This window comes from Lacerta agilis, chromosome 1 (genome assembly GCF_009819535.1).
Source record: "Lacerta agilis isolate rLacAgi1 chromosome 1, rLacAgi1.pri, whole genome shotgun sequence".
Classification (NCBI taxonomy): domain Eukaryota; kingdom Metazoa; phylum Chordata; class Lepidosauria; order Squamata; family Lacertidae; genus Lacerta; species Lacerta agilis.
The window spans coordinates 83,007,662-83,025,646 of record NC_046312.1 but is presented as its reverse complement, the minus strand read 5'-3'; the positions used below and the strand labels follow the sequence as shown (position 1 = coordinate 83,025,646).

Below are 17,985 nucleotides of genomic sequence, written 5' to 3'. Positions count from 1 at the left end.
GGAGGGTATGAAACCTTTTCCTTCATCACAGGGAGACAACTCCTGCCCACAAAGTTGCTGCTCCTCTGGCTCCCACCCATTATGTTCATTTGTTTGTGAACTTGAATGCAGTGTGCAAGGAACAAATGAATGGTTCTTATGGGGAAGAACCTACAGCAGGGATGGGGAACCTGTCGTCCTCCAGACACTGTGACTATAATTCCCATCAGTCCTAGCCAGTACAGCCAATGCCCATGGTTAATGGGAATTGTAGGCTAGCAGCCTCTTGGAGGGCTATAGATACCCCCCCCAAAGTCACTGTTTCTCTTAACACAAAAATGTAGGTTTGCAATGCAGATTTAAGGTTGCTCTGCTGCCACTGGAGGAAGGAATTTACTTTTCTTACAGGACAGCTAGGCACACCGCAAACCCCAGGGCTGGTGAGATTCTACCCACCCACCATCCACACCTGTACATACAATTTGGCATATAGGTGTTTGTTGTTGTTTGCAAATGTGTGTCATGGGCCTGTGCCCTGAGTCTTTTAAATACCACCTAGCAATGCCCCTGCTTTCAATGTCGCTTAGCAATTATCCCATACAGGTGTTCTCTATATTCGAATCCCCACGACAGGGTGAGCCAACCTAGCCGTTTGAAAGCACATCAATGTGCAAGTAGATAAATAGGTACCGCTCTGGCGGGAAGGTAAACGGTGTTTCCATGCGCTACTCTGGTTCGCCAGAAGCAGTTTAGTCATGCTGGCCACATGACCCGGAAGCTGTACGCCAGCTCCCTCAGCCAATAAAGCAAGATGAGCACTGCAACCCCAGAGTCGTCCGTGACTGAACCTAATTGTCAGGGGTCCCTTTACCTTTACCTTTATGTGTAGAGAACATACACACAGAGGAAGAAAGCAACAGGACTGCTCTGCTGGCCTCAGCCCCAACATATTGCGTGGCTCTGGCCATGCCCTCTGGATACTCGTATGTGGGCTGTCTGCACGGGGAAAGTTCCACACCATAAGAAACCCTGCGCAACCAGGGTCTCTGATCACGTGGGAGCCTATATGTGAACAGGTGTTTGCACATAGGCTTTCCCTAGGCAGGTGTCTGGACTTCCAAGGCACATAGGAGGTGCCACATGGATGCTGGGCGTGAGGCCAGCAATGTCGTCATGCTCTGACCTCCACATATACTTTCCTGCATGTAGGCTTCCTATAGGCATCTGGTTGGCCACTGTGAGCCTTTGGCCTGATCCGGCAGGGCTCTTCTTAAGTGCGCACGATGTCTGAGTGGAGACAAGAAAAATCAAAAGTGTTGTTGTTGCTGTTAGTATGGGGGTCAATTCAGTTACCACCTCATGCACAATGAGGTGGAGTGCATGAGGTGGAGGCAGTGCTGCCACTCAGCAGGACCAAGATGGGGTGGGGTGGGGTGGATTGATGTTGGTGGCAGGCATAAGTGTGTCCACACCTGGACCCACAGCTGTCAACTTGGGACATACCTACCCCTGCTGCTGCCCTGCCACATCGTGGTCCCAGCAAGCAGCATAGAATCATAGAATTGGAAGGGTCATCTTGTTCAATCCCCTGCACTGCAGGAAGATTTTGCCCAACATGGGGTTCAAACTCACAACCCTGAGCTTCTCATGTTCTACCAGTTGAGCTATTCCAGTAGGCCATTCCATTTCATTACCACAAGCCAAAGAGACTGGCAGCGTGATCTTACTTCAGTACTCACAGCACTCTCCCCTGCACTGCAGGGCATCAGGCAGTCTATGGGGACTGATAAGGTGTAACACAGGAGGCCAGCAGTAGGTGGAGCTAGAGCCAATGACAGGCAGAGCCAGTTAATTCTGTTTTGGACTCTACCTGCTGATTTCTACAAGGGGCAACCATGACACCAAGGAGGAGGATGGTGATAGCCAGACCCCTGGACTGGTTGTGAGTAAAAGCAGGCGAGTGTGAGCTCAATAAGGGCAGGCTGAGGTTGGGGGTGGCTGTGGGCTGGATTCCCGGATTGCAGGGGGTTGGTCAAAATGATTACCCTGAGAATCCCTTCCAACTCTATGATTCTATGATCCTAATCCAGGGCTTCTACTAAGAGTATACCATGGTATGAGGTAGGGGTCTGGTTAGTACTGATAAAACGAGAGTTTTCTAGGAGGTGGGGGGAATTCTACCGCTGATGTCAATCAGACCACCTTTATCCAAAATGTATGAGTTACCTTTCTCAATCAGAACCTTTTTCGTTCCTAACCATGACCAGCCAGATGCTATGGATTGTAATAGTCTGAGGAAGAAGGGGATGGACATCTCATTTTGTTTATGCCACCAACCCCACCCCATTTTCAACCCAGAGGCAGGGCCTAAGCATGAGGAGGAAATAAGCACTTTATTGGTGATCAGAGATCCAGGGGACCCCAGCCCAGGTTGCCGGGAAGTTAAAGCTCATTTAGGGACGCTAATAATTCCACATTTGAAGTGATATAATTAAGCTTCTTCATCATGATTTGGGCTCGGTGGGAGATGACTTTTCATCTAATCTGCCTGCTTGAAAACCTCCCACAAAATACTCACAGTCTGGAGGCAGCCCGTTTCCCCAAAACACAATGCCTCCCCCAATGCAATTGTTCTGCAGTACAGTGGGGGCACGGTGGCGCTGTGGGTTAAACCACAGAGCCTAGGGCTTGCCGATCAGAAGGTCGGCGGTTCGAATTCCCGCGATGGGGTGAGCTCCCGTTGCTCGGTCCCTGCTCCTGCCAACCTAGCAGTTCGAAAGCACGTCAAAGTGCAAGTAGATAAATAGGTACCGCTCCGTCGGGAAGGTAAACAGCGTTTCTGTGCGCTGCTCTGGTTCACCAGGGGCGGCTTTGTCGGGGTTTGGGTGCTGGAGCTCCTCGTGCACGGCCTTGGACTGGTTATGCACGAGGTACCAGTTGCGGGGAAAGCGGCCAGCGTTCCGCGTGCTTTTGAGCACGGTCGCCGGCCAAGTCTCACAGTCTGAAGGATGATGAGTAAGCCAATTGAAGACTCTGATGATGTGTGAGTTCCTAATTGCCTTCTTTAATGAAAAGTTGCCTCGTGAAATAAAATATATACCCTGACTCTGAATAGACGGACCAACTTAAAGAAATTAAAAATTTTACTTTACTCCCCCCTTTTAACCCCAAAGGAAGACAGACACCGGTTGTATCTTTAGTGGCTTCGGCAGAACCCGCATAGGCTCGTCCCCTAAGCTAAGTTCTCCTAAGCTTAAAGTCCCTGCGCGCCCAATCTTCCGCGAGGCTAACTAAATAAACTAAAACCGAAATATCTTCCGCGGGCCTAACCCTAGGCTAACCTAAAAGAACCTATCTAAAACTAAAACCGAATGATCTTCCGCGATCTAACTCTAACTAAAGAAAAACCCATCCAACCCGTCCAGCCCGCTCCTAATCCCTTAAACTAAACTTGACTTCAACTAAAACCCAACTAAAAAGAGAACGTGGCTGACTAACCTAAACTGAACGTGAACGCGCGAACCTTGCCTAAGCGGGGTGCCTCTGCCTTTTATTAGGGAACAAACGTGACATCATCATTCATGCCTCAACCAATAAAATCACTGTTGCTGCCCTCCAAAAAGGCGGGAAGCAAGTTTAACGCTCATTAACAACTTTGAACATGACCGGAACTATAAAATAAAGGCGGATTAATCTCATAAGTGAACCACACTATTCATTCATGCTTTCACTTTCGCTTTTGCGCGCAGTTATACCAAAAGTAGACCTCGAAAAACTCATAAAATAACCAAATAAATGTGAATCCATGGCGGATCCGTGAAACGTATTCCGACATATCATCTTTCTTTTTTTGTTTTAAATTAAATTATTTTTGATTTAGTTATATAAAAAAAGAAGGTTAGAGATATCATAAGCATTTATCTGACACAAACATTACCATTTGTTTTGATATAAGCCTTGACATGAAAAGGCGAACGTCGACAATGCCGACAGTGTCCACGCCAAAGTCTACATCAAGACTGTGATATAAACACCAGCAATACCATCAACATCCACCCCTTTCATAGGAGGAAATACTTGTACAATAATGTAGCAATAAAGTCATGAAAATAACAAACCACTGGCCGAACATAAAAAGTGATCGATCCGATACACTGTAAACCTTTTAGGCATATATAAATACTTCAATATGTAGTGTAACACAACAAATCACCTCATAAGCATATATACTTTCGCGTGCAGCGTAAAACAACAAATTACTCCCCAAACACAAGAGAGGACCTGATGCAGGTCCAAAATTAAAAATAACGGATAACGACTGCCCAAACATAAGAGAGGTCCCGATCCGGGACCCAAAATTAAAATATAACTAGAGCTGGGGCTACATAGCCTACCCAGACCCCTCCCCCATTTTTTTAATTTTTATTTGGAAAACTGAGGAAAATGGATAAGGTAACGGAAAAGGGTTGTGGCTCTGAGGCTACAGAATCGAGGGAACTTTCAGGAAGGTAGATTCTGGACTTACCACAGCGACCACAGGTAACGGGGAACTAGGGTCCGATTCCAGAGAGGGGATTTAAGCCACCTAAGTAAAGGCTTTCCAGCCGTGAGTTGGGATTTAAGCCACCTAAGTAAAGGTCTCCCAACCATGAGGAAGGATTTAAGCCATCTACGCAAGGGTTTCCAGCAAAAACGAGATGGGATTTAAAAGCTGGGAACCTGGTTTACTGCCAAAGGTAGCATATAGAGGGGGATTTTTTAAAGAAAAGGGGTACCAAGAGGGTAGGGTGTCACCAGACTTGACATATATACTTTGAACAAATCCGAGAATGACCAATTCTTTGACCAAAAGAAAGCATTTCAAATAAAGTATACAAATATCAAAACACACAGTTTAGACCACAACTCTTGTAAGCACAACGTGGAGATTCAGAATTCTTGAAATTAAACATATATGCATAAATATGTCTATGACTAGAACTGCACAAAGACGATGTTTTGACCTTACATAAACATTTCCATATCATCAAGATTGTGATACTCTAAATGGAAACCATTGCAGAAAAGCTTTGTATACATTAACACTCATATTATTAATTACCAAGCTATAAGGAAAACACATGTAACATGCGAGGCGGATATTTCAAGAAGCATACAAAGGTAAATATGCAATTTTCTATAAGTACAATAAAAGTACAGGACAGGTTTAGAACTGCAAAATACACTGGCGAGGAAGATGAAGACGATGAATGAGTTGCCGGTCGTCTTCTACTCAGGTTTATACGATTCTGGAACTCAGGAAAAGTTCATGGAGCTCAGGAAAGTTCTGAAACATCGAGTTCTGAAGAAACAACGATACCTGTAGGAGAAAGGAGGTTAAGCAAGCAAATCAAGGTGATCTGCTAGTGAATGCAGGTAAGAGAGTAACTGGAACAAATCCAGGCAGCCAGGAACCAGAGGGGCTGCCCAGAGGCAAACAAAAGGCCTAGGCAGTAGGAGGGTAAGGCAAACTGCCCAGAACTCAACTGGTGCTGTTTGTTGAGCACTTTTGAAGAGTTGCTGCATTTGACACTGGAAACTGGTGCAGTCAGATAGTGAATTGGATATTCTCAAGCTGGCTCTTTGGCTCTCCAAGGGCGCACACATCTGGCAGGCACCCAAACAGCCTTTTCTTCAAGTGCAACTGCAGCATACCCACGACCCCAAGTGATGAGTGGAACTGGTCCTCGCCATTCGATGTCAGGCAAGAGGCGATAAGAGACCAAAGGTCGAGGAAGCTGTTCTTCTTTCTTGAAGTGGAGATCCACTGGGGAATGAGGCTTGTTATGTGGAAAGAGAAGAAAATTTAAGGTGAACAGCACCTTTGCAACTGCCAAAGGGATCTCCGAGGCTGGAAGGTGACGTCCTGCAGTCTGTTTATGGAGCAGAGTTTTGAAAGTGAGGTGTGTCCTTTCAATGAGAGCTTGGCCTGTCGAATTAAACGGAATCCCGTGGGACAGGGAAATGTTCCATTGCACACAAAAGTCATTAAAGGCCTGAGAAGCATAGGCCGGGCCATTATCTGTTTTAATGGCTTGAGGTTTTCCCATAACTGAAAAGGTTCTCATGCAGTGCTGTATGACGTGCCTCGTAGTCTCTCCCTTCAGTGCTGTAGCCCAAATGAAACCTGAAAAGGTGTCCACTGTGACATGCAACTTAGACATTGGAGCAAGGGCTGGGACATGTGTCACATCCATCTGCCACAGCTGATTCGCCTCCGTGCCTCGAGGATTTACAGCATCAAATGGCAAGCAGATAGGAGACTTGGAGCACGAAGGGCAGCATGAAATAATGTCCCTTGCTTGTGACATTGGAATGTTGAAGGTCTTGTGTAAAACCTTTGCTGATTGGTGGAAAGTTTCATGGCTTGTCACAGGATTGTCGAACAAGGAGAAAGCTAGAGTCCTGAGGGCAGCGTCTGCTACTGCATTTCCTTCCACCAGGAATCCTGGAAGGTTAGAATGAGAGCGCAAGTGTGCAGCAAAAAAGGGAAATGAACGTCTCTGTAATAATTCTTGAAGCTGCGTGAACAAATTAAAGAGATTTTCGTCCATGGATGGAGACAGATAAGCAACTGGAAGCGATGATAACAGTCTATATACATACTGAGAATCTACAACGAGGTTGAATGCTTCTGTAGTGAAAGTCTGAAAAGCGAGAATCACTGCTGCCAGTTCCGATCTTTGTGCTGAAAGTTGTTTCTCTGTAAACACAGTCTTCCATTGCCCATCCTCCTGCCATGCAAGGACACCATAGGAAGAGGAGCCATCTGTGAACAGAGTTTTTGCAGTGGGAATAGGCTGAAGCACCAACATGGATGAAAGGTGATAGTTTACTTGTTGCAACAAAGTGAATCTTTTGTCCTTAGGAGGATTATACAAGAATGAACCGACAAAATCTGCAATAGCAATCTGGAAACTATCTGAAAACTGAATCAAAGTCAGTACTTGTTCTTGAGAGAAAGGAAGGTAGATGGAAAGCAGATCATTTCCACTCAGGCGAATTGCACGGCCTCTGCACTTAACAAGGAGATCAGCAACAGCGTCCATACTGGGGTACACATTCCTTTGAGGCGTGTGTGAAAGATGAATCCACTCCACGATTGCCACTTTTGAGGAAGTATCCGGAACGTATAAAGCTGCTGTAGGCAATCTTGGTGTAGTGAAAATGGCACATGAAAGAGTGCAGTTAGCTGTTGGCACACGATCTACAGCTATCTGATGCAGTTTTGTGTTTACCCCTTGTAAAGCAAGACGCATCTCAGAGGTGCATGGAATAACATCTGAAGGAGATGTATGTCCCTTAAGAGCAGAAAACAATGGCGAGAGTTCAGATGTTGGAACTGCTAGAGACTTTCGAGCCCAGTTTATCTGTCCCAAGAGATGCTGCAGTTGTGTTAAGGTAAAGGATTCTGGAATGACTATGCTCGGCATCTCTGGCAGGGCTGTATCTTGAAGCAGTTTGTGACCCAAGTAATGAAATGGAGCAGTGCGCTGTACCTTTTCTGGGGCGATACAAAGCCCAAAAGAGTTCAGGATGCGCGTAAGATGCTCAATATGATGCTCTGAGACCTTCTCTCCATGGATCAAGATGTCATCCATGTAATGACAAACTTCTAAGGCTGGATATTGTGCTCTGAAAGGCTGTAATGCTTTATCCACAAAATTCTGGCAGAGAGTCGGTGAATTCACCATTCCTTGAGGGAGTACCTTCCAAGAGTATCTGGAAGCTGGTCTGGTGTTATTGAACACAGGTAGAGTGAAAGCAAACTTTTCTTGATCTGCAGGTGCTAGCGGGATAGTAAAGAAACAATCTTTGAGATCGATGATTGCAAGCTGATGGTTTCTAGGAATGAGGTTAGGGTTAGGAAGTCCACATTGAAGGGGACCCATTGGAACAATTCTCTCGTTGATCTTTCTCAGGTCTTGAAGCAAACGCCATTTTCCACTTTTCTTCTTGATGACGAAGATTGGAGTGTTCCAAGGGCTATTAGAGGGTTGCACACGATCCTGGTGTAGCAGCTCTTTGATTAGGGCCTCTGCTGCAGCGAGCTTTTCTGACGTCAGCGCCCATTGGTTGACCCATACAGGGGGTCCTTCCTTCCATGTGAGTGGAAGAGCATGTACTGGCGCTGATGCAAAGGCGCACATCAAAAATGCGTATGGACAACAGTTCTTGCTTTAGACAATAAGTCTCTACCCCAAAGGGTGATAGGCACATCCATAACAAGTGGACGGAGCTGCACCATGGAGCCTGAGTCTGACTGGAAGGTAATCGGATGCACGCTCTGGTGGGCGGGTTCGAAACCTCCGACTCCGAAGACTTCCTGGGTGACAGTCGTTGCCCATTGGTCAGGCCAATCCTTTTTGGCGATCACTGTGACATCTGCGCCTGTATCAAGAAGACCCTTGATCTTTCGTCCACCCATTTCTAAGACGAGATGAGGGCGTTCTTCTGTAATCTTGATTAGCGCCATTGCTGCCTGAGGAGGCAAAGAGTCTACAGGAGCTGTAGGCGTGGAAGTAAGCAAATAGAGTCTGGCAATTTCCAAACCTTTCGTTAGGACACAAGGAACAGTTGAAAATCCTGGGATCAGCAACTGCGATGAATCTGTGATTCGAACTAGGCCTGCAGTCAGTGTGACTGTGGCAGGGAGGCGATCCATCCTAGGCAGAATAAGGCAAATCGAAGTGTCTGGGAATGGACCACGAATAGACGTTGGCAATTGCTGAGCAAACCATGGATTTGAAAAGTAACAGTCCTCTGTTAAGAAGAGTGGTATACCTGGGACAGAAGAAGCTTCTTGTTCTTCATTGGCAGTGTCTGAAGACATCTTTTTGGCTTCGGGTTTTTTGCACTGCTGAAGTTGGCAACTCTGAAGCTGCTTTGCGTTGAGTTGGCAAACTTGAGGTTCTTCCGTTGGTAAGAGTTGCTGATGCTGTTGAACCTGTTGGCATTCAGTCAGTTGTGCATCAAACTGGCAGGATGGAACTTCTTCTTTGACACGAAGCAGTCGAAGTTGTTGTTCATGATAATTATTTGATTGTGGCGGGTTGAGCTTAAAAGCTGGAGGTGACACAAAGGTGTGGACATTGTTAACTGGAGTGATGTTTAAACTCTCACAAGAGGGAGCTGGCTCACTCAATTGTATTCTTTGGCCACATGGAAAGTGATCATCAGCTGGGTTGCAACTTGAACACTGCTGTTTCACCAAGGGCAAATGTTCTTCAACGATAGGTTGACCTTGATTTGAAGGTGAATAAAGCTCAGGTGCTGCAAGGTTGACTTCAGTAGGATGTCTTCTCAACGTTGAAGGCAATTCTGTGATCAGAGACTTGACTGTGATTGCTTGTTGTGAAGCGGGGGTGACATCAGTAGGGACTGAAGGGCGGTTAGCAGAAGATGAACTGAATGCTGTGTTCTCTACTGGAACCCTTTGAATAGGTAAGGCAGACGATGAAACCTCTGGAACCTGAATGTTTGATGAGGTCACATCTTTTCTCTGGACGTCTGAAGAGTAGATATCTCTCTGGATCACTCTTTTTTCCTGATGACCTGGATAAGGAGTAGCGTTGTTCACCTTTCTGGGATGGTTGACCTTCATGATGTTCTTGAGCTTGCACCCTATTGTTTTACCGGGGCTGGGGCGCGGCCCGCAGAACCGTTTCCCTGAACTGGAGATGAGGTAGGTGATGTATTCTGTGGATTCAAACGACAATCATTCGCCCAATGAAATCCTTTTTGACAGATGGGACATCTCTCTGGTGGCTTGGCAGAAGGCCTTGGTGTTGCCGTGCACTGCGACCTGAAATGTCCATCGCCTCCACATCCATAGCACTTCTTGACTGGCGTAGAGCTGTCTTGACGTGGCATCTGTACCGCAGCTGCCAAGAGTTGTGCTTTGTAGGAGTGGGTACCAACATTCTGTTTTTTTTTTTTTTATAAGATTTTATTGTTTTCCAATAAAACACCGAAGAACAAAATACAACAACAACACAAGGCATAAAAACAACAATAAAACAATAATACAACAATAAAAACATTAACAATAACAATAACAATAGCGATAACATAAAGAAAAAAGAAAATAAAAGAACATATACATACCTTAACCATTACCTATCTTTGTACTTTTCTTGTTACTAACTTCTCAATTTGGGGACTTCCCCCATTCCCTCCACTGTCTTCAAAGTCAAAAACATCTTAAAGGTAGCTTTGTATCTTGTTCATTTAACATTTGCTCATATTTTCAATATGCTCAACTTTACACAGTCACAAACATAATTAACTATAAATCTTATCTTAATGTCAAATCTTAACTCCTGTTTAACAAATAAATCATTCATACCAAAATTTTCTTTTGCCCATTTTATCTAGAATAACCCTATTAAAGCCTCTAATTTGTCTCTGCTCAAATATTCAATTTCACTGATTTAACTAAATAGTCTTTAAATTTTTTCCACTCTCGTGACACCGTCTCCTCCCTCTGGTCCCGGATTCTGCCGGTCAGTTCTGCGAGTTCCATATATTCCATCATCTTCATCTGCCATTCTTCCACCGTTGGTATCTCTTCTCCTTTCCATGTTCTTGCCAATAATATTCTCGCTGCTGTTGTGGCATACATAAAAAACACTCTGTCCTGACTGGGTATCTCTTCGTTGGTCATGCTCAGAAGAAATGCCTCTGGTTTCTTACAAAAGGTAACTTTCATTACCTTCTTGAGCTCATTATAAATCTTATCCCAGAAAGCATTTACCGCTGGGCACAGCCACCACATATGATAAAAGGTACCTTTCACATGTTTACATTTCCAACATACATCTGACATTTTGGTATTCATCTTAGCTATCTTAACTGGTGTCAAGTACCATCTGTAAACCATTTTCATTATGTTTTCTCTTAAACTATGACAAGCAGTAAATTTGATACCTTTCTGCCACAATCTCTCCCAGTCATCCATCATAATATTATGTCCTACATCTTTCGCCCAATCTATCATTGATGATTTAACCAGTTCATCTTTCGTATGCCACTCTAGCAAAAGATTATACATTTTGGAAAGGTTCTTAAAGTTCGATTCTATCAGTTCTGTTTCCAGTTTTGATTTTTCTACTTGAAAACCAACTTTTTTGTCCATCTTAAATGTTTCATGTACCTGATGATAGTGCAGCCAGTCGGGGACCTGACTTTTCACCTGATCGTAACTTTTTAGCTTAAAAGAGTCCCCTTCCTGCTGCAATATGTCCATATATCTTAACCAGTTTGCAGACATGTTCGGTCTCTTATAGGCCTTGGCCTCCACTGGAGAGATCCATCTAGGGGTCTTTCTCTCTAACAAGTCTTTGTATCTTTTCTTTTCTCAGAGCCAGTTCCTTTAGATCTAAGTTCCATTCCCTGTGGGCTCTGTAATTGTAATCTCAAGGTCACTCCAGTTGCTGTAGTAACTATCTCAGACATTCACAGCAGAAGACCAACAGTCCCAAAAGTAAACACCAGGTGGCCTGCAGCACTTCTGAGAACAAAGAGGCTGCTGAGCCAGGAACCCACACCAGTCCAATAATCCAACTTTAGGCAAAGAGTTCAGATTTTTCCCAAAATTGTATAATCCTTAAAGCCAAGAAGAGTCTATTTTAAATAGCCCAAGTCAGTAGCTGTTTCTCACTTGCAGTGTTACCACCAAATCCTTGAAATAACTTGTATCTGGCTACCAAAGTCACAAAGTTTCCACTGGTAAACAGTCACTGAAACAATATCCAGTAAAAAGAAATGGCAACAATATTTTGCAGCCCACTACTGACCCGGAATCCTAGTCCTGAGGGCGAGCGGGGTCTTCTTTTGCCATATCCACTAATCCTGAGTCACAAATCATCCATAAAGCAACTTTTAATCCACTTTTAAAAAGTTTGGCAGAGTTCGCAAAGCTTTTCCATTACTCGCGGCTTTAATCCTTTAGCGCTACCAAGCTCGCGCAAACAGTTCAAAGGGAACAGGCTTCCTTTTGAAGTTTTCTCTGCAAGCAGTGTGCTCAAAACTTTTCAAAGTCCAAAAACTTTTACTTACAGAGTTTCTTTGGAAGCTTTCTCTCTAACAAGTCTTTGTATCTGGTCCAGACCTGATACAGGGATTTTCTAACTATATGAGACTTAAAAGTTCTGTGGATCTTAACCTTGTCATACCAAAGGTATGCGTGCCACCCAAACATATTATCATGTCCTTCCAAGTCCAACACATCCACGTTCTCTAGCTTAAACCAGTCCTTTAGCCAGCAAAAGGCCGCTGCTTCAAAATAAAGTCTTAAGTCCGGCAGGGCAAAGCCTCCTCTCTCTTTAGAGTCTGTTAGAATCTTAAACTTAATTCCTGGCTTTTTGCCCTGCCATATAAACTTTGATAAATCCTTTTGCCATTTCTTAAAGCAATCCAATTTGTCCAAAATTGGTATGGCTTGGAATAAAAACAGCATCCTTGGTAGGACGTTCATTTTTATCACAGCTATTCTTCCCATTAACGACAGTTTTAGCCTTGTCCATATTTCCATATCCTTCTTTATCTCCATCCACAGTTTTTCATAATTATCCTTGTACAGGTTCAAGTTCTTGGTTGTGAGATTGATACCTAGATATTTTACAGATTTAACAAAATTGAGGCCAGTGCCTTCTTGTATTCTTTGAATCTGTTCTGCACTCAAATTTTTACCTAAAACTTTGTTTTTCTGCTTATTTAATTTGAAGCCAGCTACAAGTCCAAATTGTTCAATTAATTCCAAAACTCTGGGGACACTGCTTTCCGGTTCCTGCAGGGATAACATCAAATCATCTGCAAAGGCGCGTAGTTTGTACTCTTTCTCTCCCACTCTAATTCCTTTTGTCTGTTTATCTTTTCGAATCATATTTAGGAGGACTTCCAGGACCGTAATAAAAAGTAAAGGGGAGATAGGGCACCCTTGTCTTGTTCCTTTCTCAACTTCAATCTTCTCCGATATCACACTGTTTACTATTATTTTGGCTCTTTGTTCTGTATAGATGGCCTTAATGCCATTTAAAAAAATTTCTCCAACTCCCATCTTTTCCAAGTTCTTTTTCATAAATGTCCAAGATACTTTGTCAAAGGCTTTCTCTGCGTCAACAAACAATAGTGCCGCACCTGTGTTTATGTCTCTCTCCAGTTTTTCTAAAATGTCCACAATAATTCTCGTATTATTACTTATTTGTCTTCCTGGTAAGAAACCTGCTTGGTCTCTATGTATGTAGTCTTTCAGCACTCTTTTCAGCCTTGTAGCCAAAATATTTGCAAAAATTTTATAATCCACATTCAAGAGGGATATTGGACGGTAATTTTTCATTAGAGTTTTATCTGTATCTGGTTTTGGAATCAGTGTGATATAGGCTTCTTTCCACGTCTCTGGTGCCCTATCTCCTTCTAGTATTTTGTTGCAAACTTCTCTTAACGGCTGCAATAGCCAGTCTTTCAATGTCTTATAATATTTTGCTGTTAATCCATCCGGTCCTGGGGCCTTTCCCATTTGCATATTATTTATTGCGTCTTCTATCTCTTGTGTCGATATTGGGTGGTTGAGGGATATTAATTTTTCCTCTGGGACTTTTTGCAATCCATTCTTTTCCAGAAATCGGTCTATCTCTGCTTCATCTATCTTCTCCTCCTTGTACAGTTGCTTAAAAAATTTCTGAAAACACCATCTGATTTCCTCCGGTTTCTCTACGTTTTTTCCATTAACTACCAAATTGCTGATGACATTTGCCTTTTGTCTTTTCTTTAGTTGCCAAGCCAATAGTTTTCCACATTTATTTGCAGATTCAAATGTTCTTTGTTTCATCATTTTCACTTTCCATTCAATGTCCTGATTCATAATATTCGCATATTGGGATTGCAAGTATTTAATTTCTTTTTGAGTTTTAGTAGATCTGGGATGTCCTCTTAATTCTTTTTCCTTTTCTTTGATTAATTTCAACAGTCTCTCCATTTCTGCATTTTGTTGTTTCTTCTTTTTTGCTTTTTCACTTATGAGGAGTCCCCTCATTACTGCTTTGCTTGCATCCCAAGCAATTCTTTTCTCCACTTCTGAATTCCAGTTAATTTGAAAATATTCTTTCATCTTCTTCGCTGCTCTTTCCACTAGCTTGGTATCCCTCATCAGTACATCATCCATTCTCCATCTAAAAGAGTCCTTGGAAATCATTTTTAGGTTTAACTGTACCGGATTATGGTCTGAAAGTGTTTTGGGACCAATTTCTGCCTTTTGTATTTTTGGAGCCAATTCATTCGAAATCCAAATGTAATCTATCCTCGACCATGACTGCTGAGATTCACTGAAATACGTTGCCTCTGTTTCTCTTGGGTTTTTTATTCTCCAGGAATCCACCAAATTCAAGTTATCTACCATTTCGAAAAAAGTCCTTGGGAGTTTCCCATCGTTGGTTAATTTGGTTCTTTGAGATCTATCCATTAATGTGGAGACTGCTCCATTAAAATCTCCAAGGCAAACTACCTTATAGTCCAAATAATCCAGCAGCAGATCATGTACTTTTTTGTAGAAAATCGACTTTCCATCATTTGGTGCATAAAGTCCCAGAATCAGAAATTTTTCGCCTTGTACGTTGATTTCAATAGCGATATATCTCCCTTCTTCATCTTTAAATAGCTGTCTTGGGCTATATTTCTCCTTTGCGTAAATCACTACTCCTCTCTTCTTGACCTTATCCGATGATATAAACTCTTGGCCTAGTTTTTTATTCTGTAGTAGTCTTCTGTGGCGGCGGGCTATGTGGGTTTCCTGTAAACATATTATGTCCAAATTCTTCTTTTCAATGCTATAAAACACTCTGCGTCTCTTTGGTCTCTGATTCAATCCCCGAACGTTCCAAGTCATTAACTTGAGCGCCATTTCTTTGTTTATTCTTCTCCTCCAGTTGCCTGTCCTTTCTTATCTTGTTCTGGATCCTGGCTTGGTCCTGGAAGTCCCGACGATGATGGATCCTGGCTTAGTCCTGGTAGTCCCGACGGTGGTGGGAATACTTCTGGAAACTTGTAGAGCTGTGCTGGATCCAATGGAGTTCCTTTGAAGTATTCCAGATGCTTATCCAAAAACTTTTGCTTCTCCGCCAGGGATCTTATTCTTATCTTTTTCCCTTCGAACGTAAATGCCAGGCCTTCTGGAAACTCCCAACTGAAGGAGATCTTTCTTCTTCTTAACTCAGTCACCAAATCGTTATAAGGAGCTCTTTTGTCCAAAAAGAATTTGGGGATGTCCTTATAAAAAATTACTTTGTTCTGCTGTACCACCAGGTTGTTTCTATAGTGTAAGTCCAGAAAGAAGTCTCTGTCGTGTCTATCATGCAGCACCAGCAAACAGTCACTGACTGTTTTGGTGTTTTTCTTTCCTCTGGAGCCTCTAGGCCCGAATCTGAAGGCCTTCACTATGCGTGCTGAGACGTTTACCTCTTCTAATTCCCAATATGTTGAGAATTGTTGCACGATATAGGCTTTTAGGTCTTCCCCTTCCAATTCTGGAAGACCCCTTATTCTTATGTTTCCTTCTCTCTGGTGTAGTTGCAGAAAAGCAAGAGATTCTTCAACAGTTCTCTGTCGTGTTCCAATATTCTCTATCTGCTCCAAGTCTATATTATCCAATTTTTCCTCCACCTTTTTTATTTTTTCTCTGACCACTTTAATTTCCTCTGAGTCTTTTTTCAAAGTAGTCACCTCAAGCCCTATTTTATTAATTTCTTCTCTATTCTTTCTTACATTTTCCTCAATTTGCCCAATTGATTTTTCCAAAGTCTCAGTAGAACTTTTAATATCAGCTTTTATATCAGCTTGAAGTTTTTCTATTGCAGTATTAACTGTTGTATTCACTGATGCACCAATAGTGTTCACTGATTCTTGTGTTTGCTTCAACCTTTCGGTGACACTGTTCAAACCTGCTGCAATTTCTGCCACACTAACAACCAGTTTCTCCATTTGTTCCTGTAGAGTTAAGGAAACAGAGCCTTTTCTTTTCTCAGAGCCAGTTCCTTTAGATCTAAGTTCCATTCCCTGTGGGCTCTGTAATTGTAATCTCAAGGTCACTCCAGTTGCTGTAGTAACTATCTCAGACATTCACAGCAGAAGACCAACAGTCCCAAAAGTAAACACCAGGTGGCCTGCAGCACTTCTGAGAACAAAGAGGCTGCTGAGCCAGGAACCCACACCAGTCCAATAATCCAACTTTAGGCAAAGAGTTCAGATTTTTCCCAAAATTGTATAATCCTTAAAGCCAAGAAGAGTCTATTTTAAATAGCCCAAGTCAGTAGCTGTTTCTCACTTGCAGTGTTACCACCAAATCCTTGAAATAACTTGTATCTGGCTACCAAAGTCACAAAGTTTCCACTGGTAAACAGTCACTGAAACAATATCCAGTAAAAAGAAATGGCAACAATATTTTGCAGCCCACTACTGACCCGGAATCCTAGTCCTGAGGGCGAGCGGGGTCTTCTTTTGCCATATCCACTAATCCTGAGTCACAAATCATCCATAAAGCAACTTTTAATCCACTTTTAAAAAGTTTGGCAGAGTTCGCAAAGCTTTTCCATTACTCGCGGCTTTAATCCTTTAGCGCTACCAAGCTCGCGCAAACAGTTCAAAGGGAACAGGCTTCCTTTTGAAGTTTTCTCTGCAAGCAGTGTGCTCAAAACTTTTCAAAGTCCAAAAACTTTTACTTACAGAGTTTCTTTGGAAGCTTTCTCTCTAACAAGTCTTTGTATCTGGTCCAGACCTGATACAGGGATTTTCTAACTATATGAGACTTAAAAGTTCTGTGGATCTTAACCTTGTCATACCAAAGGTATGCGTGCCACCCAAACATATTATCATGTCCTTCCAAGTCCAACACATCCACGTTCTCTAGCTTAAACCAGTCCTTTAGCCAGCAAAAGGCCGCTGCTTCAAAATAAAGTCTTAAGTCCGGCAGGGCAAAGCCTCCTCTCTCTTTAGAGTCTGTTAGAATCTTAAACTTAATTCTTGGCTTTTTGCCCTGCCATATAAACTTTGATAAATCCTTTTGCCATTTCTTAAAGCAATCCAATTTGTCCAAAATTGGTATGGCTTGGAATAAAAACAGCATCCTTGGTAGGACGTTCATTTTTATCACAGCTATTCTTCCCATTAACGACAGTTTTAGCCTTGTCCATATTTCCATATCCTTCTTTATCTCCATCCACAGTTTTTCATAATTATCCTTGTACAGGTTCAAGTTCTTGGTTGTGAGATTGATACCTAGATATTTTACAGATTTAACAAAATTGAGGCCAGTGCCTTCTTGTATTCTTTGAATCTGTTCTGCACTCAAATTTTTACCTAAAACTTTGTTTTTCTGCTTATTTAATTTGAAGCCAGCTACAAGTCCAAATTGTTCAATTAATTCCAAAACTCTGGGGACACTGCTTTCCGGTTCCTGCAGGGATAACATCAAATCATCTGCAAAGGCGCGTAGTTTGTACTCTTTCTCTCCCACTCTAATTCCTTTTGTCTGTTTATCTTTTCGAATCATATTTAGGAGGACTTCCAGGACCGTAATAAAAAGTAAAGGGGAGATAGGGCACCCTTGTCTTGTTCCTTTCTCAACTTCAATCTTCTCCGATATCACACTGTTTACTATTATTTTGGCTCTTTGTTCTGTATAGATGGCCTTAATGCCATTTAAAATTTTTTCTCCAACTCCCATCTTTTCCAAGTTCTTTTTCATAAATGTCCAAGATACTTTGTCAAAGGCTTTCTCTGCGTCAACAAACAATAGTGCCGCACCTGTGTTTATGTCTCTCTCCAACATTCTGGCTGACGCGTAGCATCTCAGTCAATGTGGCATCTGGACGAGCTGCAACTGCTGTTAGGGCATTCTTGCAGTCATCATTGGCATTTTCAAAGGCAAGTTGTTTCGTCAGCATGTTCCTGGCATGACGATCTTCTATCTGGCGT

At 42.8% G+C, this 17,985-nt stretch overlaps 1 protein-coding gene across 3 annotated transcripts in view; it reads left to right on the top strand.

Annotated features, from left to right (window-relative positions):
- The window catches only part of SPEG (striated muscle enriched protein kinase), a 122,043-nt gene that overhangs the window by 3,519 nt on the left and 100,539 nt on the right, over nucleotides 1-17,985 (top strand). The gene's annotated exons all lie outside the window — the stretch shown is intronic.